General features: G+C 33.9%; 1 pseudogene; it reads right to left on the reverse strand.

The window, feature by feature from the left end:
• Positions 1–1,031: 1,031 nt before the first annotated feature.
• On the reverse strand, positions 1,032–2,696 carry LOC141502282 (negative elongation factor B pseudogene; annotated as a pseudogene).
• Positions 2,697–24,461: the final 21,765 nt, after the last annotated feature.

A 24,461-nucleotide genomic window follows, 5' to 3' on the forward strand; every position in this document is an offset into this window, starting at 1 on the left:
TGTCTGCACTGTCTCCCACCAATATGGTAAGTTCCAGGAAAGAGAGAATCACAAGGTTGCCTAAGCAATGGTGAACCAGCCCAGGTTGGAAACAGAGCAGGTCAAAATGTCCATTCTCAGCTGCAGCAAAATCAGATCTGTAAGTGGCTGCTGTTCTTATAGCTGGATGAGACAGAGAGACCAACTGTTTAAAAAAAAAAAAGACTTCAGAGGCTGAAAGTATAAAACACAACATCAAAGCTTAGGTCTAAAGAGCTCTGTCAGAGAGTGAAAAATGAAAGTATTCATCTGGTTCTATGACCCAATTCAAGGAATCCAGAAGCAACAGTAAGTCGAGGGGGGGATTTCTTAAAATATATTCCTCTGACCCTGAGAGGCCCGTGCTAGGATTAAAAAAAAGGGGGGGGGAGACAGGGAAGTTTTTAAAAACTCTCTAAATCCATCAGCCACTAAAGATTGACTTAGTTCTAAAGGGGCATGCATAATCTTCGTCACACAGATGGAGAAACTAAGGCACAAAGATTGCCTATATAAAAGTTAAATAGTAGGCCAGAGGTGGAACAATGAATAGAATTCTAAACAAATAATTCCAATTCTCTATACCTAGACTACAGGATTATTCAATTCTGTACTTATCTACCAAAGAGATTTCATGGAGACTCTATGCCATTTTGTTTTTTACAATGGCCACTCACCTAGTATTCCACTGAAAGCACTATAATCACTCTGAATAACTCAGGTTAAGAAAGGTGAATAGTTCTTTATCTTCCACCAACTCATTCCCTAATGATGAGGAAACCTCTTGGATTTATGTACATACACACTATCTTCAGACCCCTTCTCACTGAGCTTGATGAAGCTGGCTAGGATCTGCTAACTGCACAGACTTTGCAACATTAAAAAAATTTCAGTATTCAATGGAAAATCTTCACACTGTAGTGATGACAAACAATTTCCCAAACCTCAAGGGCTCTGGAAAGTTAGATGCTGTTAGGTTCCAAAACCATGACTGAGCCTAGGATTAGAGCACCTCAAAGTGCTGTTGGGGTTGGGACAGCAGGAAGAGGTAGCTCTAAAGCAGGAGCTCCCACCACCTGGGTTGGACTGGGTTTGGAATGCTCTAAGTGTTCCAGTTTCTCTCCAAGCTGGTTGTAAAGATCCTTTACAGCCTCCCCACTCTGACTGGTAGGTTCCAAAGTCTTTTGGAGGGACTCCAGTTTAGTAGGGGCCACTTTGTGATGCAAGTGGATCAGGAGCCTGAGAACATGGTGGTGTACATTCTCCTTTCTTGAAAGACAGGTGAGGAAGAATCCATCAAATAAACTGGTACAGAATTCTTCCACAGCAAATTCATCTAATCCAGGCAGAAGTAGGAGAAAAGCATTTTTATTCCTTTGCTTTGTTGTGGAGGACATAATAAAGCCCCATTTCACAAATCATCCTATGTTCCTGCAAGAACTTGATAAAGCTTTCAGGAAGGGTACTAGGGTATGTGACTGCTGCCTTCTGTTCTGTTGGTAGCTTCTGATCTACATTGAAAGTATAATCATCTACCACAAAAGACATAAGCATCAGCAAAAACCTAGTAATCAGCTCTACTTCTATCTTTGGTTCCTTGAAGACCTGGCTGTCAATCATGTCCCAAGCCCCTTGTCCTAGAGAAAGCATTCTTAGCAGTAAAAGCAGATCAGGACTTTTCCCTGGGTAAGGTTTCCTGACCCACCAGTTCTTGCAGATATCTTATGGTCCTCAGAGACAGGGTATTAATTGCAAAGGGATCACATAGAATCTTAGACAAATCACCCAGTACTTGCTTCTGACCTTTCTTCACTCCATCCAGGAATCCTTGAAACTCCCTAGCTCTCTTATTATCAACAAACTTTTCTCGAATGCAAGCATCAAGACACCAGGTGAACTTATGGCAGGGATCCACCATGCAAATATCACTAATGTCTAGGTCATGGAATGACAACAGTAGCTCAGCCCTCAAGGTACAATAATGAACATTCCTAGTTTGTAGGAATAAGGTCCGAAGGAATTGTAATACCATTTCTTAGAGCTTCATATTCTTCCCAATCATTTGTGTCAGTTTCTGCACTACCTCCCCCTGACGTCTTGTTTTAGGAGATGGAATAAAGAAGTTGTGCAGGACAGATACTTCATTGCTGAAGAGGATGTTCTCTTTCTCCAAAATATACTGTTTGAGCAGTGGAGAAACTACATTGCCAAGAGAGCTTGGTTATCCTGCCAGATCTGCTGCTTTACCTCCACAGCAGATGCCCAATACAGCTCCTTGTCGGCCATAACAAGCTTCATTTTTTTTTCAGCAACCTTTGGCAAATGTTTCATGACACATATCACCACTGACTGGAGGGAGGGCATTTTCACCAGGGAAAAACTTTTCTCCAAGAGATCTAGCTTCTTGTACCTTCCTTCAGCCTTTCCTTCAGCAGCAATGGCAGACACTCTCTCCAACAATTTGTCTCTAAGCTCATCAAATACTGACTGGTGGAACTCTAGTCGTGGTGTCCCATGCAGATCCAAGAAAGGCAGAGCAGACTGCAATGATGGTAGTAAGACACCATTCTCTGCCTGGAACTGTTTGATGGCTTTGAAGGGCTCAGTGCAATTGGTCAGGGTTTCCTTCATCTCCTCTCCATTGGCTACCCCCAGGTCCTGCAACCCAGGAACATAGAGGAAGCCCTGGCTCCAGTCCCTGGGGCTGCAGTGGCCCCGGCCCCAGCTCCCCCCCCCCCCACAACTCCACCGATCCCTGGGGATCCGAGGTCCTGGGCCCACTGTCGGCCCGGGGAACAGGCTCCCCCCATCCCTTCAGTTCTACCAGTGCCCACTCCAAGGAACTAGAACTCAACTTTAATAAAGTTCAAAGTCAAGAAATGGGCTGGAAAATTAGCAAAAAATATCCACCACCACAATGACAAAATAACTTTACCATAAAATGCTACTACAGTGGTATGGAAAACTAAGACATAAGCTCAGAAGTCAGCAATGTTAAAATAGCTACAAACAAAACCTGAAAGAGAAATGCTAATAGAACCCAAGCCTGACAAGAATTCCTGGAAGAATTAAAGGAAAAGGTAAGAATGGCAGAGAAAAAATTGAGGAAAGAAAAAAATGTGAAAGGAGATTGAACAAGTTGATATAAAGAGACATTTTTATGTCTCCCAGTATTTTTTATTTATATTTATTTATTTTATTTAGATTTATGTATATTTCATTATTTTTATACTGAAGAAAATATCTTAAAAAGTGGAGTATTCTAATGGAAAAGGAAGTACAAAAATTAATTGAAGAAAAGATTACTTAAAAAAGTTGGTCAAATGGAGAAACAGATAAACTCATTTAAGAAAATCATTAAAAATTAGAATTAGTCAAGTAGAAGCAAATGACTCAATGTCACAATAAGAAAAAATAAAAAACAAAGTGAAAAGAATGAACAAAAGGAAATGTGAAATATCTTATTAGGAAAATAATGACCTGGAAAATAGATTGAGAAGAGATCATTTAATAATTATTGGACTACCTGAAAGTCACAATCAAAAGAACTTAGATAACACATTGATGAAATCACTAAGGAAAACTGATATATTAGATAAAGAAATTAAATAGAAATTGAGAGAATCCATCAATAACCTAAAAGAATTCTTAAGATAAAAACTGCCTGGAATATCATAGATAAATGCCAGTGCTCTCAATAAAATATGCATATGACTTTAAGCAGAAAGAAAAAAAAGTCACAGCAGTTCAAATATCTTAGAATAACAGTTATGCTCACACAAAATTTAGTTGTTGCCACATTTTAAAAAAAAAATATAGGACTAGATAATAGAACCAAACCAAGAATAATTTTCCCAGAAAAACCCAGTGTAATCCTTCATGGAGAAATGATTATTTGATGAAATAGAGGTCTCTTGAGCATCTATGATGAAAAGACCAGAATGAAATAGAAAATTAAATATTCAAACAGAAGACTCAAGAAAAACATAAAAAGGGAAGCATATAAGAAAAAAGGTTTTCAATAAAATTAAGTGATTTACATTTCAATAAAGGAAAATGAAATATGTAACTCCTAAGAACTTATTATTAAGGCAATAAAAAGAAGTCTATACAGTCACAGAACATGGGTTTGAGTCAATTATTTTGGAATGATATCAAAAACTATCAAGGGGTGAGAAAGAGGGATCCATGGGGTGAAAGGGGAAGGGACAGTTAGATTTTTGAGGAGGAATATGATAAAAAAAAAGAGAAAGGAAGCAACGGGAAAAGAAAACTAGATGTAAGGAAATATACAGCTAGTAATCATAATTGTTGGCTGGTTGGTTCTTGTTCTTCATTATTGAAGAAGACCAAAATAATATCATTATATCTGAGACAAATTTTAATGTGTCTGACTTGACTGATCAATTCAATATGAGCTTGGAATGCTCTACCACAGGTTGGGCACAAATAGTCTGTATGAACACCTGGGGTGAGTATTCTAAATGTACCTATGTCACATTTCCTTTGAGCTATTTCAATTCTGCTCTTCTCATGGAATTTGCCATGGAACAGATTGGAGCAGACTCTAATATGCTTTAGTTAAAGCAAATGAGGTAGGGGCAGTAATTATGCTCTCAGAAAGGCAGAAGAAAAATATTCTTTTTTTTAAAAAGATTTTATTTATTTTGAGTTTTACAATTTTTCCCCTAATCTTACTGCTTCCCGCCCCCACAGAAGGCAGTTTGCCAGTCACTGCATTGTTTCCATGGTATATATTGATCCAAATTGAATGTCATAAGAGAGAAATCATATCCTTAAGGAAGAAACATAAAGTATAAGAGAAAGCAAGATCAGACAATAAGATATCAGGTTTTTTCCCTAAACTAAAGGTAATAGTCCTTGGTCTTTCTTCAAACTCCACAGTTCTTAATCTGGAAACAGATGGTATTCTCCATTGCAGATAGCCCCAAATTGTCCCTGATGGTTGCACTGATGGAACGAGCAAGTCCATCAGGTTTGATCATCACCCCCATGTTGCTGTCAGGGTGTACAATGTTTTTCTGGTTCTGCTCATCTCGTTCAGCATCAGTTCATGCAAATCCCTCCAGGCTTCCCTGAATTCCCATCCCTCCTGGTTTCTAATAGAACAAGTGTTCCATGACATACATATACCAGTTTGCTAAACCATTCCCCAATTGAAGGACATTGACTTGATTTCCAATTTTTTGCCACCACAAACAGGGATGCTATTAATATTTTTGTACAAGTGATGTTTTTACCCTTTTTCATCATCTCTTCAGGGTATAGGCACAGTAGTGGTATTGCTGGATCAAAGGGTATGCACATTTTTGTTGCCCTTTGGGCATAGTTCCAGACTGCTCTCCAGAAAGGTTGGATGAGTTCACAGCTCCATCAACAATGTATTAGTATCCCAGATTTCCCACAACCCTTCCAACAATGATCACTACCTTTTCTGGTCTTATTGGCCAGACTGAGAGTTGTGAGGTGGTACCTCAGAGAGGCTTAATTTGCATTTCTCTAATAAGTAATGATTTAGAGCAATTTTTCATTTGACTATGGATTGCTTTGATATCCTCATCTGTAAATTGCCTTTGCATATCCTTTGATCATTTGTCAATTGGGGAATGGCTTTTTTTAAAAAAATTTGACTCAGTTCTCTGTATATTTTAGAAATGAGTCCTTTGTCAGAAATACTAGTTGTAAAGATTGATTCCCAGATTACTACTCTTGATCTTGGTTCAGTGATTTTGTCTGTGCAAAGGCTTTTAAATTTAATGTAATCAAAATCATCTAGTTTGTTTTTAGTGATGTTCTCCATCTCTTTCTTAGTCATAAACTGCTTCCCTTTCCATAGATCTGAGAGGGAAACTACTCCTTGATCTTCTAGTTTGCTTATAATATTGTTTTATTTATGTCTAAATACTGTATCCATTTAGATCTTATCTTGTTATAGGGAGTAAGTTGTTGGTCTAATCTGAGTTTCTTCCATACTAACTTTCCCAGCAGTTTTTATCAAAGAGAGAGTTTTTATCCCAATGGCTGGACTCTTTGGGTTTATCAAACAGCAGATAACCATCATCATTTCCTCCTATTGCACCTAATCTATTCCACTGGTCCACCACTCTATTTCTTAGCCAATACCAGACAGTTTTGATGACTGATGCTTTTATAATATAATTTTAGATCTGGTAGGGCTAAGCCACCTTATTTTGCACTTTTTTTCCCATATGAATTTACTTACCACTTTTTCTAACTCATTAAAATAATTTTTTGGAATTTTGATTGGTAGGGCACTAAACAGGTAGTTTAGTTTTGGTAAAATTGTTATTTTTATGATATTAGCCCCACCCATCCCTGAGCAGTTGATGTTTGCCCCAGTTATTTAAATCAGATTTTGTTTGCGTGAGAAGTGTTTCGTAATTGTTTTCAAAAAGTTTCTGAGTCTGCCTTGGCAAAGACATTCCCAGGTATTTTATTTTGACTGAGGTTGCTTTGAATGGGATTTCTCTTTCCAGCTCTCCCTACTGTATGTTGCTCGTTATATATAGAAAAGTTGAGGATTTATTGAGGGTTGCTTTTATATCCTGCAACTTTGCTAAAATTGCTAATTGTTTCCAGTATTTTTTGGTTGATTTTTTGGGATTCTCTAAGTATACCATCATGTCATCTGCAAAGAGTGAGAGTTTTGTCTCTTCCTTCCCAATTCTAATTCCTTCAATTTCTTTTTTATTTTTTTTAGGTTTTTGCAAGGCAAATGGAGTTAAGTGACTTGTCCAAGGACACCCAACTAGGTAATTATTAAATGTCTGTGGTCTGATTTGAACTCAGGTACTCCTGACTCCAGGGCCAGTGCTCTATCCACTGTGACACCTAGCCACCCCAATTACTTCAATTTCTTAAGAAAAATATTCTTAATTAAAGGAGAGAAGTATAGTAATTATGTTACAGTAAAGATACAATCGGTAATGAAGTAATATAAAAATTAAATTTCTCTGATTAAGTTTTCATTTCTTGAATATATATATATATGTATATATATATATATATATATATACATATATGTGTATATACTGAATCAAATTTATAAAAAATGGTTGCCACTCCTCAATTGATAAATGGTTAAAGATACATCCAGGCAGTCTTCAGAAGAAGAAATCAAAACTATCAATAAGATACTCTAAATTACTATTAATTAAAGAAATGAAAATAAAAATAATTTGATATACCATCTCATACCTATCATAAGTGACATGTTAGAGGAAATAAGAATAAAATAGATACATTAATGAATTGTGAGAGGAGTAGTGTACTGGTCCAGCCATTCTGGAGAACAATTTGGAGCTAAGCCCAAAGAATTCTAAAAATTGCATACTCTTCAAACCAGTAATATCACCATTAGATCGATATCAGAAAGATCAACAAAAATGCTTCATATACAAACTATTTTCTTTTTCTTTTTTTAAATTTTTTTGCAAGGCAAATGGGGTTAAGTGGCTTGCCCAAGGCCACACAGCTAGTAATTATTAAGTGTCTGAGGCTGGATCTGAACTCAGGTACTCCTGACTCCAGGGTCGGTGCTCTATCCACTGCACCACCTAGCCACCCTTACAATCTATTTTCTTAACAAAGATATAGAAATCAAAAAATGCTCATCATTTTTGGAATGACTGGACAATGATATATGATTGTGATAGAGTACAATTGTGCTAAAATAAATAATAAGTGCTTTGATTCAGAAAAAAAGACCTATCCAAACTGATGCAAAATAAAGTGAGAACAGGAAATCATAAAGCACAATAACTGCAATGTTGCGATGATGATCAGTTGTGAGACTTGGCCACACACATTCATATAATGATTCATGACATTTCCAACAGCCTCCTGATTAAAAAAAATGCTATGCATCTCCATATCGAGAGAACCAATGAAATCTGAGTATAACCAGACAATGTAATTTTCTTACTTTATTTTCTTGCTTTTTTTTCCAGTACAACTAATATTGAAATATATTTATCCTGATTTCACATGTATAATTGATATCATATGACTTATCTTCTCATTGGCTGGGAGAGGTTGTGGGAGAGAGAAAGAGAATTTAGAATACAAAGTTTAAAAAAGGAAAGACTGTTTAAGACAAATAAATATAAAGTTTTTTAAAAATGTATTAATTTTTTAAAAAGGCAAAAGTAGGGAATTTTGTCTTGGCAAAGATAAAGACTAACTTTTCTCTAGAAATAAGAATAAGAGATAAGATAGTGTAAGAGGATGCCTAAGTGATGTGAAATGAGGAGAAAGGTAGAATAGATAGCTCTTGTCAAATAGCCACAATTAATTTTTTTATTGAAGCATGAGATTTAGGTGGGGATAGGAAACAATGATTCTGTGGAAAACTAAAGGGAAGAGATGAGAAGTTTTAGAAAAAAATCATTTTGAGAATATAATCAATTAATTATAGAATAAAAGGTTGCTTACCCTGCTTCAGGAAGGGTTCAATCAAGAGCAGATAATATAAATTTGTGATGGATTCACCTGTCATAGTTTCATTATTCCAGTTTCCTTCACTTAATGAACTTAAATAAGAAGAAAAGAAATGAATGTCAGAAGAAATCCAGATTTGGAGTTTAACAAGGCTTGAATGATGATAGCACTAGGGAACAAAGATTAAAGAGTAAAAAACATATAGAGCTGAACTGATTCAATAATCTTTTAATATTGTGAAGGAAGAGAGCATAATGATTATATCCTATGATGTTTTGGAAATGTATTGGGGGGAGGATTAGAAGCATGACAAGAATGAAAATTAGGGTTAGGGGTTTAAAGACATATAGAATATGAAATTATTTAAAGTAATGGTTAGATAAAGGTATTTGGGAATACATATATATGGAAGTGGAACATTTGTGTGCATATTTCTATAGTAATTTGTCATGGAAAATAAATTGATTGAGGAATTGAAAATGTGAGACAATATCATTATATATGTTGAAGGCATCTGGTATTTGGAAAGATGGTGGTGTGGAAAGCAAGTCTTTGATCTAGGCACTAAATTCATTGAATAAGGAGAAATAATATCCTACAGATAAATAAAGATTGGATATGTATATGGAATGGATAGCAAAATTTAATATGACCAGTTTTAAAAGAGGAGAGATTATTTAGTTGATACTATTGGTAGATAGTCTAGAAAAGAAAAATAAGATCCATGAGAGAGACAGTCAAGATTTTTATACTATAAAGTGGTAATTTGTCATGAAAAGAGTCAAAAAATGAAGAACCATAAAACATTTAGAGCAATAATAAAACTGATGTCTAGATTTGTTTGTTCATGACTTTCTAGTAGTTCAATGATTCTTAAATCATTTTTCTTCAATCTGTGTAAGATGATTGAGATACATTGTATATTTCTATTTTTTCAGGTTGTTAAATTGTATTATTTCATATTTCATAGAGTCATGGACTTTCATTTGACCAGTTCTAATTTTGAAGGAATTATTTTCTTCATTAGGAGTTTATCTTAGCTTTTTCCAAGTTGTTTATTATTGTTTCATAAATTTTTTCTTAGTTATTCCATTTTTCCTTCTACTGATGTAATTTTTTTAAAAAGCAATTTTAGCTCTTGTTAAACTATTACTATAACTCTTCTAGGAATTATTATTGAATTTGTTTCCAAGCCATATGCTTTCTTTGAAATAGCTTCATGTCATTTTTTTTTCTTTTGGGCTTGTTTCTTGGGTTTCCCTATTACTATAATAGCTCTTCATGGGGAGTCATTGTTTGTTTTTGCTTTTATTTTTCATTCTTCCAGCCTTCTTTTTGACTTTGAACTTTTTGATAGTGCTAGACTCTACACATTTTTTGGTGGGGGATATTCTCTCTGATCATTCATCTTTTTTAGGTCCTGATGCTTTCACAACTCAGTTGGGCAACATGCAAACTTTTAGCACTCTTTAGGTGATGTAATTTGGGGCAAGGTCTTCTTAATATGGTGCCTGGTCCAAGCTCTGTAAATTCTTGTGTCAAGTTTGGGAATGTAAGCTTGTCTCTGATTGGGATTTTCAATAGATTATTCAACTCAGTCACTATTAATATTTTAGAAAGCCCTATGTGTTCATTGCTCCGGTTATCTCACTTTAGGCTTCCTTGCTGACCTGGAGACTAGAACTGAATCTCTGCTCACTTATACAAGTATTTTTTGCTCACTTCATAACTAGTAAGCCTTCATATAACCAGGGCACTCTTTCCTCGATTAGTGACTCAAAAATCAGGTACAAGGTGACAGATCTACCAGAAGGTATCCTTTCCAGTACTATGTGCTAATTCAGGGATCTCCCTGGGAACTCTGTGCCTGGCTAGTTTTTCCCTTACCATTGTGTCTTGACTCTCAGTTGCTGTATATCCAACAGAACTCATCCTCAGTGTCTGAAGACCTCCCTATCTGTTTCCTTAAGCACAGAAAAAGAAATGATATACTATGTTCAAGAAGTATTTTAATTTTACCTTTAATTAGCAAATTTAATTAGCAATGTTAAGGACAAATTTATTTACACAGTTTGAATCTTCTGCAATCATAGAATAGGAATATATTTATTCTACAGGAGAAAAGAATATAGTTATTTCATTTTTTTCTGCGACAATCTACCTTTGTAAATAAATTTTCATCTACTAGAATTTTTTATACTTATGAGAGGAAGTAGGTCATGACAGAAAATGTTGGACCAAATCACAAAAAATCTTTGCTTAAATTCTCCTTAAATTTAAATCCATAAATTTTTTTTGTCTATTTTCTTTTTGTTTTGTTTTGTTTTTAGGATTTTGCAAGGCAAATGGGGTTAAGTGGCTTTCCCAAGGCCACTTACACAGCTAGGTAATTTTGAGTGTCTGAGGTCAGATTTGAACTCAGGTACTCCTGACTCCAGGGATGGCATTCTATCCACTGCGCCACCTAGCCACCCTTTTGTCTATCTTCTACCTGTCTCTTTCCTCCCCCTTTCCCAGAATTTTGAAAAGTACCAAAATTAGATAATGTCTGTTGAGACTTTTGTTTATCCAATCCATTTTCTGAAAGTGTAAATTGCCAATGGAATGATAAAAATATTAAGGTGGATGCTGCATAGTTCATAAAATAAATGATGTGTCAATTAATATAAGTTTGAAGTTATAGATATGCACTTGCTTTCAAAGTTTATTAGAAAAATCAACTATGAAGGAAATTAAAGAAATAGATATGCCTAAATTCCACCTTTCCTAGTTTGTAGTCTTTTCACTAGTCTGCATTCTATTAATGTTCATTAATAAAAGTGAATTGGAAAGAACCTTGATGAGTGTTGAACTATCAATTCTATCACTAGTTTTGTGATTTGGGGCAAATTCTTTAATCTCTCTGGGATTTCAGCATGGATAATGTGAGTCAGTTAGACTAAATGATCTAATCTTTTCTAGATGATTAATTAATCATTGATCAATAAGAATAATTTTTAATCACCCAGTCTTTAGGCAATGTGCTAAGCCCTGAGAGAATAAATATAAACCAAGAGACAATTTCTGCCCTGAAGGAGCTTGCAATCTAATGCAGTTTGACATAAAAAAATGTGAAATTGAGGAGGAGATTCATCACTGGAGGACAGGATGAAGGAATTTTGATTACAGTCTGGAAAGAAGTGAAGAAATAGCTGATCTGGGGCACCTTAAGTTTAGGTTCTGAGAAAAACCATCCACTTAGAGAGAAGGGCCAGAGGAAAGAAGGGTCTTTTCAAGTTGTCAATTCTAACAATCCTGTAAACTCAAAATCAATATAGAATTATTTTCAAAATGATTATATGTGCCAGCCCACTGGCTATACTCAAGAACAAGTATAATAGAAAATAATTCACAATTAAACTATAACAATTTTCCCCAAAGGAAAAAAAATTAAAAACCTGTTATAGTTGTCTAGTCATTTTCATCTCCTGAAGTTATAAAGAATAAGAATTGGAAAAACATTCAATAAGACTCTCTGGCTTCCCTGAGCATCAAAAGACTGTTATTGAAAGGGGAAAGTTAAGCCCATTGTACAATTAAACATATGCTAATACTACACTGGTTTTCCAGGAAATGAAGTTATACCATCATTTATGTTTTGTTTTTTATTTCATTGCTCTTTTTCATAAATGAGTTTCTAACTGGAAGTTTGATTTTTATTTTATCATTTGTAAAGGATTAATCCATTTGGTTAATTAAGATGGGCAATGAATGAATATTTACTGATAGAGTGGGTCAAGAAAATTGACTAAATATAATCCATTGAGATGTTAAGGAAGAATATATGATTTAATCATGTAACTAATTTTTAGAATAAGTGTTTTTCATATTAAAAAGGATTTAAAAAATCATTTTTTCTAAGCTCCCATTTGCAAATTATAGATAATTAAATCCATTCAGTAAAGCTATACTTATAAAAATGCTCCTGACTTGATTAATTTTATGATTAACTGAGTCTTAGTAAGGAAATATCACTTAAGTTCATTTCCATATGATTTTTTTCTTCACAAACATATGTAATCATAATAAAGTTATTCAGAATGCAAAGATTTCTACCAGATAAATTATTGGAAATACAAAACAATAAGTAGATAAAGAACTAAAAAATATTTTGAAATGTAATCATTTTTAAAAACAATAAAACAGGGGGCGGCTAGGTGGCGCAGTGGATAGAGCACCGGCCCTGGAGTCAGGAGTACTCGAGTTCAAATATGGTCTCAGACACTTAATAATTACCTAGCTGTGTGGCCTTGGGCAAGCCACTTAACCCCCATTGCCTAGCAAAAACTAAAAAAAAAAAAAAAAACCCAATAAAACTGTTTGCTAAATTTGGAACATAGAAAAGTACAATTTAAAGAACAACTTTTTTTAGATACATATGGATGTGTACATATATATATATGTGTGTGTATGTGTGTGTGTGTGTGTACACACACACACACACACATAGGAAAAAATTTAGCTAATTCACAAATTTAGCTTTTTTTGTTTATACATCTATTCCAACTTTTTTCATTCAGATCCTTTACCTTTATAAGCTGTGAATGCATTGGTTTTAAAATGTATGACCCAACAAGCTTTTACAAAGTTAATTTGAAGAATAAAAATACAAATATTGGCCATTGATTAATAATTTTCCATGTGTAGAACACAGAATCATTGTCATGAATCTGCAAAATTATCTCACATGAGTGAGTTAATTATTCTTGATATTCATGATTATGGCTATGAGACTTCAAAACATCTGTTTAACTGAATCAATTCATCAAAGGTACATTTTACTATGCATTAGTAGCAATAGCTCAGTTTGACTACAGTTGCTTCACACTTTTTGAAAACTGAGCACACTATGTGAAAATCCAAAGTGTGAAACATAAATTAGAAAGTGATTACTTACATTATTGAAATGTTCTTCATTTTATAAAGTTTCTGTTAGAAAGTTCCTTTGAATGCTAAATTGTGAAATGATTATATTTACCAAAAGATCATTTTATGTTTTCAAGTACGTGTCTATTACATAAACTGTAGTACACTTGTTTTATTAAAAACTTCATAAAGATGCCAAAAATCATAATGATTTAGAGAAAAAGGGTGGGGTGGGAGAAGTGCATTTGTGGAACTCACAGCTAAAACTTTATTTCAGCAACAGAGGGAGTAATTGTACCATCTGACTTTCCAAACCCTCCTCAAGTCCCATAGAGTTTGCCCAGTCATTTAGATGTGTTTCTTTGAAAAATATAAACAGCACTTAATACATTAAAGTGCATTTTTTTGTTTTACCTTCTATCAGATGTTTTTCAAAAAAAATAAGTAAATTATTAGTGTTGAAATTGTGTTACTTAAAAGGATCTTGTAATCTATATTTCAAGCACTGTCATCAATTTTTATCCTCTTCCTCTCCATGAAGGATGTTTTAAAGGAAACATAGTAATCAGAGGTCCTATTTTTGAAGTTCAATCCTCCACTTTTCCATTTTCTTCTTTAATTCATCTTCTATTGCTTTTTTTCTCCACATTTTCTCCACCTCCAGAGAAAAATTAAACACCATATAATAATGACATTTTATTATCCCAGAGAAAGGAAAGAAAATAAAAAATCAATAGGAAAAAATGTCTCTGTCTAGGTGAATACATATTTTTTCTTTGAGGCTCTTGGTATTTTGAATATTTTTCACCTTGGAAAATTGAAGATAGCAAAATTTAATGGAAGAGGTTCAGGAGAGACCTGAGTTTGAATTTCACCTTCAGAACAAACCAGAACCATTGTCAACTCACTTAACCTCTTAGGACCTTCAATTTTTTTTAACCTATAAAATAAAGACTATTATTTTTGGTGTCTATTTCACAAAGTTATTGTGATAAATGAAAATAAGGTATGGAAAATAATTTGCAAATCTTAAAGAATAATAGAAATTTCATTTCTTGTTAAAATTAAATATCTGTGTATATGCTAAGTTGGAAAATATTTTAGAAAGTATTTTCTCAAACCCCCTCTTTCTTTTAAGTGGGCATCAGAGTAAATATTTTCAAGGAATAATTTATCTGCTTCATTAATATCATAGGACAATTGAGGTGAGGTATTAAGTAGCAGAGGTTCATGTTTTATGGTTATGAAGTAGGGGAACTCTGAGGACAGAGAAATGTAATCTCTTTGTATTGGAAACTTTTTTTTTTACTGTGAGGGGTGTTCTCTAGTCTGTGTTGGCTTGTTTCTTCAGCCACTATGGACTTTAAAAATAAGCTTGACTAGGATAGTACCCTTAGGACAGGAGCAGGTATGGTGTCAGTAAGCAACAAATATCACTCATGCATAGTACTAAGAAATGCTGCTCATGCTCAGTCACATCAGGTGTTTACTAAGTCCTGCTCTTGGAGTGTGCACATTAGACTCTGCCACTCCCACACCAATGTTGGCCACTCCTTAAGCACTATCCCTGTTCTGCCCACCATGGAAATGTATTCAAGTTAGGTTCTACAGCAGCTTGCCCTCTTTTTCCTACTTGACTGCCCTCCCCGGCTCCATTTCCTTTCTCTAAGCTGAATCGACAGTGGTCTGACTCCACGCTCTTAGTCCAATGTGGTCCCGGATCCATGCAACTGAATCTATAGTGATTTGTTTCCTTTTCTTTCTCTCTTACCTTTTTAACTTGACTATCTCCTTTTCTACTCTCTCTCAACTCTATTTATGTCTAACATTATTAACTTCTTAGAAACTATTATGTCCTTAGTAACTACTACCCTCTTAGAAATTATCTCCTGTAAGAAACTCACTATGTAGCTGCTTCTCAAAAGAACCTTATTTGTAAACCTTCTATAGTGGTTGTAGACTTTTTGTGTTAACTTTTAAATTAACCTGTGAATTAAAGTCTAAGTCTTTCTTACCTCTCTGAGTCAAAGAGTGGTGAGTTCTTCACACCAATGAACCACAGCTGTATCTTCCCCTAGGCATAGCTATCCTTCTATCTCCAGCAATAACTACAGAAATAAGAGCACAAAGAATATTTTGAATCTTTTGAATTCCCTAATGTATTAGTGAGAAATCATGAATCTAGTTTGATGCATTAGTAAATTAAATAAGTTATTCAACTTTGCCTTTTTATATATCATCTAAGAAATTCAATTCAAATTATTTTCCATTTCCAAATAAATTCCATACAATTTATTATTTGAACTTAAGGATTTGAGATGTCTAAACAAGTTTGAGATGTCTAAAAGTCAGTGAGATTTCAGGTCAGCAATTTTTGGGAGTAAATAAGTAGATTTGAATATCATCAGCATAGATATGGTAAATAAATCTATGATGAGATCATGAAGTGAAGTGTATAGGGAAATATAAGAGGATCTAAGATGGAACTCTGAGAAACTCCTATGGTTAAAGGGAATGACCTGAAAGAGGATTCAACAAAGGAGACTGAGGAGTTTTTTGATAGGTAGGAGAAAACCAAGAGAGATTGGAATCCAAAAAAACTGGAGAAAAGAAAACATCAAAGAATCAGTGATCAACAATGTCAAAGATCACAAGAAAGATCAAGGAGAAAGAAGGTTGAAAAAAGATCCTTCAGATTTGACAACTAAGAAGTCTAAATAGATTTATCTTATGACATATACAAATCTCCATAACAGCATACTGTGGAAGCTTATTACTGTCCCTTACTTTAAAAAATCAAGAAGTTTAAAATTAAATCAGATAAATATCCAATATCAAAATTACATTCCCACTTATGATGCTGCTACAGGCAAATGATACATGTGCTTATTAGCCATAGAATTTCCTAACTTGCAATTCTAATTTTTCATTTAATGCCATATCTAGAAATGAAAATTTTCTTAGGTTCTCACAGCCTTTTCAAAGTTGAATTCAGCCTCTGGAAGTTCCTGCCAAGGTGTTCTCCATTGCTTTTTTCTTGAGAAGGGACATGTCAGAAGGGGAGAACATCTCTTTAAACAGATTGCCCCCTTTGTCACCCACTATTTCATTTATTTTCAATCTCTTTCTTTCAACTGGCATATTCCCTACTTCCTGCAAACATGCTCATGCCTCTTTTCCTGTAAAAAAATCAAAAGCCTCATTTGATCCTTCTAAGCTCTATAATTAGCATCCTATATCTCTTCAGATTTTTCTAGCTAAACTCACAAAGGTCTTTGTCTCCATATTTTCTCCTCCCATTCTCTTATTTCCATCAGTTTTATAATCCCATAGGAACTTCTCTTTCTAAAGATACCAATTATTTCTTAGTTGACAAATCTGAAGGTTTTTTCCCCTCATTCTCCTTGATCTTTCTTGTAGAGTTTGACATTTGTTTATCACTCTCTCTTTGATAGTCTCTTTTCTCCAGTATTTTTGGATTCCAATCTCTCTTGGTTTTCTCCTACCTATCAAAACCTCCTCAGTCTCCTTTATTGAATGCTCTTTCAGGTCATTTCCTTTAATCATAGAAGTTCCTCATTGTCCTGTCCTGGATCCTCTTATATTTCCCTATACACTTCACTTCATGATCTCATCATAGATTTATTTACCATATCTATGTTGATGATACACAGATCTACTTATTTACTTCCCAGAATTACTGACCTGAAATCTCATTGACTTTTACACATCTCAAACTTGTTTAGACATTTCAAACCCTCAAGCTCAATATGTCCAATATTAAATTAGTTATCTTTACCACCAAACCCTACTCTATGCTACTGCCTTCTCTATTACTGTAAAGAGAAATATTATCCTCTAGTCCCACAGGCTCACAACCTAGGAATTTATCCCCATAGCCAATCTGATGCTAAGGCCTATTGATTTCATCTTTGCAACAGCTCTTGAATAGCCACCTTATTTCTTCTCATTAGGGCAGGCCCAATCACTTCACACCTGGTCTTTTGTAATGGGTAGTTGGTAGATCTGATTATCTCATTTCTTTTCTAATTCTAAATCATGATTCATTCAGTTACGAAAGCGATTTTCCTAAAAAAAAAAATTTAATCATGTTACCCTCCAACTCAATAAACTCTAGTAGTTCCCTATTGCTTCAAGGATTAAATATAAAATTCTCTGTTAATTAAAGCTTTTTTGGTAACCTTGCCTTCTCCTATCTTTCTAGCTTTCTTACAACTTATTCCTTGCCAAGTACTCTTCAATGCAATGGCATTGGCTGGATGACTTTCCCAAGGGAAAAAGTATCCGATTTCTGGGTTCCTAGAATGCTCTCTCCCTCTTCAGATCTGCTTGCTGACTTCTATGTTCCTTAACTGCCTACTAAATTCCCATGTTCTTCAGCAAGCTTTCCCAATGCTTCTTAATGTCAATGCCTTTCCTCTGTTAATTATCCTCCTTTTATCACAAATAGTTTTCTTTGCATATATTTGTTTTGTGTTGTCTTTCCCATTAGAAGCTGCTAGAGGGCAAGGACTGTCTTTTGCCTCTTTTTGCAATTTCATTGCTTAGCACACTGTAGCACAATGCTAACTCATGGCACACACTTCATTAATGTATTTTTGCTAATTGAGAAAAGGAGTAGAATGCAAATTAAGAAGGTATTTCATCAGGGCTGAAATATTTACTATGTAACCCAATATTAATTTCCACTCTTGGAAAAGGGGATTGTGAACATTGTTCTTATACTTTTAAGAGAGATGAAGAAGGATTTTAGGGATTGATTATTAATTTCATCTTTGAAAGAATCTTTACAAGATACTGGGAGATAAGGAAGAGAACTGTGTTTTCTGGAGGAACTTGATTAGTTAACTATCTACTCTGAGTGATCTTGAAGAGTCATTTTGGGACAACTGAATTTAAATCTTGTTCTTTAGAAATGACTGGAGACAACTGAATTGTTGAATAGAGGCTTTGGTTATGGGAGGAATTAGAAGTAAAAGCAGTAGTGAGAGGTGACTGGCTACGATTTTTGGGGGGTGTTGGTGAGGAGTCTCAGGTGAGGAAAAGTTGAGCATATACACCAAACATACATGCAATCAGAGGTGAGGTTCAGTTCTGCTTCACCTCCCACATCCTCCCTGCCAACCCTGCTTTTTCTTATAATGATAGAAAGTTGAAATATTAATATATTTGTATTTAGTTTTTGTTTATAAATTATATATCCATTAGCTTTAAAGTTTACCTTCTATTGTTATTCATAATCAGGTTAAGATTAAACAACCTTTTCTAGAACTTTGGAGTTTGTGCTGAAAAATACCCTAGATATTATCTAGTTCAAGTCTTTCATTGTACAAGGACAGTGGATATTTGTGTGTAACCCATTTGGTGAAGTAAAGGCAGTAAAATAGAGCTGGCTTCAAGACCATAGATCAGTGGAAAAGTCTATTTAAATGGTAGCAGCTCTGAAATGGTTTTAGATGATTGCCCTTACCATTTCCACCCCCTATCCCCAACTCCAGATTTTTGTTTCTTGATTTCATTTCCTATTTGAGCAGGGGGAAAATGGTATTTCTGTACTAATTAAAAGATGATAAAGTTGATTTCTTTAGCTTTTCTTGGGGGAGAACTTGTTATAATCATTTATAAAATAGAAATAATAATACTAGTACTAACCTATCACAGAGTTGTTAATGAGGAAAATATTTTACAAATCTTAATGCACTTTATAAATATGTAATTATGAACAGATTGTAAAGGCTGAACTTTAAAAATCTCTGTTCTCCATATTTTTTAATCTTTATTTTTATTTTCTTTTTATGCATTTGTTTGTAAAGGATCTTCCAAAGCAAGGAAAATGAGCCTATGTATCTCTCTTCCTTATACAATTTTAGTAATATGTGTAAATTATATGCTATATCCTCAAAATATCATATTCCATGAATACATAGTAGAAATGAAAGTTGCATAAATATTGAATTATTTAATAGAATCTTAAGAGTTTTTGTTAGTTAAATTCAAATATATCTTTTTAAAAACTGGCACATCTTTAAATGGCAAATACAAATAAAATATTCATTCAAGATCATGAAAAACACATGCTATAGACTACAAAATTAAACAAAAAATCAAAGTCCATATTTAATAAATAAATAAATAAATTTGACTTCATAAGGTGCTTACATGCTATTAGTAATAATTCCAACAACCCTTTCATTAATAGTTGGATATTTGATTCTACTAATGCTGCTGTCATAAATTTTATCTTTTTTTTTGTTATTTAAGCAATTATTTCATTGTTCATTTATTTTGGGAAGTTAAATGTCCCAAGGTAATAAAATATACATCTAAAAATGTTTCAAAAATCATTTCCATTGAGGCAAAATATATCTTTTTTACTGTCCTTTATCTTTCTTTTTTGCACAATATCTGTTTATCAGGCACTAAAAAAATAAAAAATACTTCAAATTGAAGTCATTTTCTCAAACCTCACTAAAATAACTTGTCTAAATTTCTATTTTTCTAAAGCATGTTTTAAAATCACTTACTGTCTTTTTATCATCTATAGTTTGTGCCCATAAGAGACTTCAAAGTTATGAAAGCTTATAAAGTTGGGTAAATTTATCTCCTCCTCCTCCTCCTCCTCCTCAAGGTCTTTTATTTCTTTGGGGTTTTAAAAATTCAGAGGATTATCCAAAAACAACTGGGATAAATATAAGTAATTAGCACTGTTGCGACATATTAATTAGCTGATAAATCTATTGAGGACACTAGGTACTCCTGAAAGACAAGGATTATACAAACGATTGCATTTTTTATTTTAGTTTTGACTATTTGTGGCAACCTTCCCAAGTCCATCATTTTTCTAAATTATATCTAAACTTGTAATTTGTTGTGTCACTCTTTAACCATTCTTTATTTGGAGAAGATAAGAAAAGCAAAAAAATTATAGCTAAAGGATCAAAGTGATTATAATATTTTTCTTAAATTTTGCAGACAATTAACTTCAAAGAATCATAAAATCTTGGTTTAAAGAGAGCTTCTATGTTCCCCTACTTAAAGAATAAATTCCCTTTTTTGAAAATTATGTCAACAAATAGAAAGAATAGTGTATTTGACTTCAAAGAATTCTGTTTGAATCCCCTAGTAATTACTTATTACTTCTGTGAGTAAACCTCTCTAGGCCTCAGTATCCTTATCTATAAAATGAAGGGGTTGAACTAGATAATCTCTAAGATTTTTTGAGTCTTAAAATCCTATGATAGTCTAAGGGTATTTTAATTTTTGGTTGAATATTGGTAGTATCTGAAGGGAATTTATTATCTAATATGTCTTTATTTAGTTTATGCTGGGCAGCTAGGTAGTACAGTGGATAGAGCACCAGATAAGAGTATCAACTCTGGAATAAGGAGACCTGAGTTACAAGCTGATCTGAGACACTTGATACTAACTAGTTGTGTGATCTTGGGCAAATCGAGCAAATTTGATTATCTCCTATTCAGGTCCATCTCCTGTCATCTTGATCCGTATCTGACCCCATCTGGATAAGATGACTTTGGAGGAGAAAAGTGAGCTTAGTGACTTAGCACACCCTTTGTTCAATTCCAATTCACTTGCTTGTCAGTTGCTTGTTGATGTCATAGTCTTCATGAATGGAAGGCAAGCATCATTATCATTGTCTTGGGAAATACAAACCATAAATTTTGTGTATTTCTGTGTAAGTATATATGTATGTATTTTATATATTGCATATAGCATATAGTTTTTATATATCATGCATGTATATATATATATATATATATATATATAAATTGATGAAAATATGTTTATGTTATTTTGTTAATCAATCTTTCTGGAACTATGAGGTTCTGTAATATTTTGGATAAAAAAAATCTCTGAAGTGAGTACACTTTCCATAATGCTTGGGTAGCTCTAATTGTTTTGTTCACTAGTTATACTTTTCATTTTTTATTTCTCATCAGATTGAATGCTGATAGTGCATTTGGTTATTTGGGCAAAGACATTTCTGGAAAAAAATGGGGTTTTGAGAGATTTACTTTTGAGATTAGTGATCCTGCAGAAAATACCAATTATTACCATTTCAAATGTTAATAATAATGATAATAAGAATAAGAATAATAAGAATAAGAATGTTGCAAGATCCAGAATGTTTTTTTTCCCTGAGACTCCATTGATCAAAGAAGAAAGCTATTAGAGCTATCCATTGTATAGACTGTGGCTGTCAGTTGCTTTGTGCAATTTAGCAGAGACAGTGCTGAAAGTGTATGTTCCAAATAAAAAGGATCAATTTCTCATATAGGGATGCAACAATTTTTGTTCTATTGAATATCATTTTTTCTTTTTTGTTTATTTTTTAATCTATCTCTTGAGTCTTTTATATGAAAATCAAATTTTCTGTTCAGCTGGTCTTTTCTCTTTTCATCAGGAAATTTTGAAATTTACCTATTTCGTTGAATGTCCATCTTTTCCCCTGAAAGAGTTTGCTAAATTTTGCTAGGTAGATGACTTCATGATTGCAATCCAAGTTCTTTTGCCTTCTGCAATATCATATTACAGGCCTACTAATCCTTTAATTTTGAAGTTGCTGCATCCTGTACAATCTTTTCTGTGGCTTCTTTCTCTTTGAAATGCTTCTTTCTGACTGTTTGCAGTATTTTCTCTTTGACCTGATTATTCTGGAATTTGGCTACAACATTCGTTGGAGTTTTCATTCTTGGATCTCTTTCAGGTAGTGATGAGTGGATTTTTTCTACAACCATTTTACTGTCTGGTTCTAGGACAGCAAGGTAATTTCCCCTGATAATTTCTTGAAAGATGTTGTTCATCTTTTTTATTAATCCTGCCTTTAAGGTAGTCCAACAATATTTAAATTATCTTTCTTGGGTCTATTTTGTGTGTCAAATGTTTTTCCAATGAAGCATTTTGCATTTTCATCTCTTTGTTCACTTTTTAATATTTTGATTGATTCTGGTTGTCTTCTAGAGTTATTAACTTCTACTAGTCCAATTCTAATTTTTGAGTAATTATTTTCTCCAGTTATCTATTTTATGTCATTTTCCATTTGACCAATTCTGTTTTGTTTTGTTTTGTTTTCAATTTGGCCAGATTTATTTCTGAAGAATTGTTTTCTTTTCCCATTTACCCATTTCCCATTTTTAAAGGAATTTTCTTTTGTCATTTTTTGTGCTTCCTTTTTCATGCCGTTGACTCTCTCTTGCATATCTTTCACTTATTTTCCTAATTTTTCTCCTTAATTTAAAAAAAAAATTGACATCTACCAAGAGGACTTTTTGAACTTAACAACAATTCATATTTCCTTTTGGGCTTCACATGTGGGCTCTGCTCCTACTTCAGCTGAGTGAGACAAACAAATTTTTCCTGAAGTTCTTCCAATATTTTTTAAGCTAGAAAATGCTACACTTTTTCTTTTGTGGGTTCTGAGGCTTGATTTAATGTTGTTTGTGAGGGAAGCTGAGAAGAGTTCAGGGAAGTTCCTTGTTTCTCTCCACAAACTTGACTAAACCCCTTCCCCCTTCACCTGAATTTTTTTGAAATGTGTTTCTTTTCAATTACTTTTAGCTGCATGTCTCATTCACTCAGTTCTTTCAAATTATGGTAATGCAAATATTTTGAGATATAAATTTTCCTCTGACACCTACATTGATTGTATTCGAAAATGTTTTAGTTTATTTTTTAGTTGATAGGAATAATTGCTTAATATTAGTCTTTATGCTCTGTCTTGATCCCTGACTTCTAAGTATCCAGGAATTCTAGTATAGCTTTTGAGTGCAGCCAGATTCAGTCAGTATTCTCTTTCATACAAAACTCAATCAGGAGCAGAATCTATCCTTTGCTGTTGTCTTGACAGCTGTAGTGGTATGTTGGAGATCAAGATTTTCTTAGTTCTTCTTCACAGGTCATTGAACTGTTCCTAACTTCTACTAGGAGTAAGGGAAGCTAAATGATACAGTAAGTAGAATATGAAATATGCAATCAAGGAGATAGCAGTTCAAATTCTTCCTCAGACATATTAATTATGTAGCTCTAACCAACTCAATTAATCCCTATTTGCTTCAGTTTTCTCATTGGTAAAATAATAGAATAATAGCACCTACCTTCAGAGTTGTAAGTATATAAAAAAGGGTAAAAGACATAAAATTCATTAAACATTTAGTCTAGAATCAAATACATACTATTTAAAAGTCATCATCATCATCATCATCATCATCATCATCATCACCATTATTCCTAGGACTCCTAGTGTTTTGAGAAGGGCAGTATCCAGCTTTGTTTCCATGCACTTTTTTCCTTGATTCTGTTTTGAGAACCAGCAATAGAATCTGCCAGCAGGTAACTGATGACTAAAAACTCCTGCTGTTTTGCAAAGCCCCTGTTCAGTGTGCTGGCTTGCTACATATTTCTTTATAGCTGCTCAAGCTGGTTTCCCTGGCAAGGATTCTCTCCCTGCTTCCTCTGGCTTCTGGCCTATATACCTTAGCACCTTAGGTACAGCTGGTATCCCTGGCATATCTCTTCTTTCCACCTCTCTATATTTACCTAACTTACATTGGTTCCCTAGTACTACCTGTTACCTGCCTCTCCTGGATTTTGGATATCTTTTACTGCAAGTCTGGAAAGGATGGTTACACATTTCTATTTTTTTTTGCTTATTTCTCTGTATCTTTTATCATTGGTCTTTCTGATTTTTTCTAACCGTCTAAAGGTTAGATGGGAGCACAGAAAGTTCAGAAATTTTTAATATTGCATGTTTTTACTCTTTGACCACATTAACCTCCTTCTCGGTTTTTTTTAGGGTTTTTTTTTTTTGTAAGGTAAACTGGGTTAAGTGGCTTGCCCAAGGCCACATAGCTAGGTAATTATTAAGTGTTTGAGACTGGATTTGAACCCAGGTACTACTGACTCTAGGGCCGGTGCTTTATCCACTATACCACCTAGCCACCTCTACCTCCTTGTAGTTTAAAGGAAAAAATTAACAGTTGCAGCCCCTTCTTTTCCTACCTTTCCACTCCACCTGGAGA

Source organism: Macrotis lagotis, chromosome X, assembly GCF_037893015.1.
Source record: "Macrotis lagotis isolate mMagLag1 chromosome X, bilby.v1.9.chrom.fasta, whole genome shotgun sequence".
In the NCBI taxonomy this organism is placed as follows: domain Eukaryota; kingdom Metazoa; phylum Chordata; class Mammalia; order Peramelemorphia; family Peramelidae; genus Macrotis; species Macrotis lagotis.